This window comes from Pteropus vampyrus, unplaced genomic scaffold (genome assembly GCF_000151845.1).
Source record: "Pteropus vampyrus isolate Shadow unplaced genomic scaffold, Pvam_2.0 Scaffold18, whole genome shotgun sequence".
Lineage (NCBI taxonomy): Eukaryota > Metazoa > Chordata > Mammalia > Chiroptera > Pteropodidae > Pteropus > Pteropus vampyrus.
Window position 1 is genome coordinate 12,978,283 of NW_011888799.1, and position 1,368 is coordinate 12,979,650.

Sequence of the window (1,368 nt, forward strand, 5' to 3'; positions counted from 1 at the left end):
TTCATTCCTGATTTTCCAGAAGCTGGCTGGATCTGGATCTGAGCTATCAATAACCATGTCTGAATATCTAGACAACTTCTTGACTATGTATGTATGTATGTGTGTGCATGCGTGTGTGTGTGTGTGTGTGTGTGTGTGTGTGTGTGTGTGTGTGTATATATATATATATATATATATATATATATATATATATATATTTGTCGCTACCACCAAAGGATGACATTTTAGGCCTGTTTCTTCCTTCATGCCAATTGGCAAAAATTAATATTATTATTATTTATAGATTGTTCTTTTCAGTTCATGAGCACCCATCAGAGGTACTTTTGGTAGATTGATATTCCCAGACTGTAATTATTCAGAAATTAAAATACTTTTGAGTTTTTTCCTTATCCATAATATTATTTAAAATTTATATACATAATTAAAATGAAAAGAAAGTGTACATTACTACCTCCCCACTTCAAAAAAATTCTATTCAAACTAATGAGGCAGAGTTCAACATTTTATCTTCCTCTACAGATTTATTTTCCCTTGCTACTCATAAGTCATTTAATTTGATTTTTTCATTTGGTTAGTTTTGTTTTTAGCCTCTTCACAAAAATACGATGCATTAATAAATAATGAAAAGTGCAAAAAATATGGAATGCGTCATGAATTTGCTTGTCATCCTTGTGCAGGTACCATGCTAATCTTCTCTATATTGTTCCAATTTTAGTATATGTGCTGCCAAAACGAGCACTATTGCCCTCTATTTTCAATACCAATCACTGAATAGATTCATATCCTCCAATCACATAAAAGTTATCTTCTTTTTAGGAGTCCACAAACTTCCCCTCCATTTTCTTGGATCTATTTTCTTGGCCACATTTCATACTTAAAACCTCTACTCTGCTAGCACCAGATAATTTTTCCCATTTAGTTAAATATCTTTACTGTCCAGGGCTAACTTATAAACTTATGTAGACTTATACTCTTGTTTCCAATTGTCACGTATTCTCTGGCCCAAACCCTACACACCATTCATGGTCACAATAACAGATTTTAGGCTTTTAGATCAACTTTCAGGACAAAAAAGAGTTAAATAATTATGCAATCAGAATACCCATTCCCATAAAAGATCTTTCTTCTTTATTTTGAAGTGTCAAAGCTCTTTTATTTAACGATAAAAGTTAAAAAGTAGGGAGGGGAGAGAAAATAAAAGTGGATTTCATTATATGGGTAATTTTATTAAAACTGTATTGCTTTTTGCAAAAATAATGTCATTTTTTATGCACAGAAAGTATTCATTAAAGTGTAAACACACACACATATATATCTCCAAAGCAAAAAAGGAAATAAACTCTTCTAATATAAGGCAACATTCAAAGT

General features: G+C 31.2%; 1 non-coding gene across 1 annotated transcript; it reads right to left on the reverse strand.

Moving 5' to 3' along the window:
- Nucleotides 1-632: 632 nt before the first annotated feature.
- LOC111736196 lies at nucleotides 633-739 on the reverse strand. The gene has a single exon (XR_002779121.1). It is a non-coding gene; the product is annotated as a U6 spliceosomal RNA (small nuclear RNA).
- Between the last annotated feature and the right edge of the window lie 629 nt (nucleotides 740-1,368).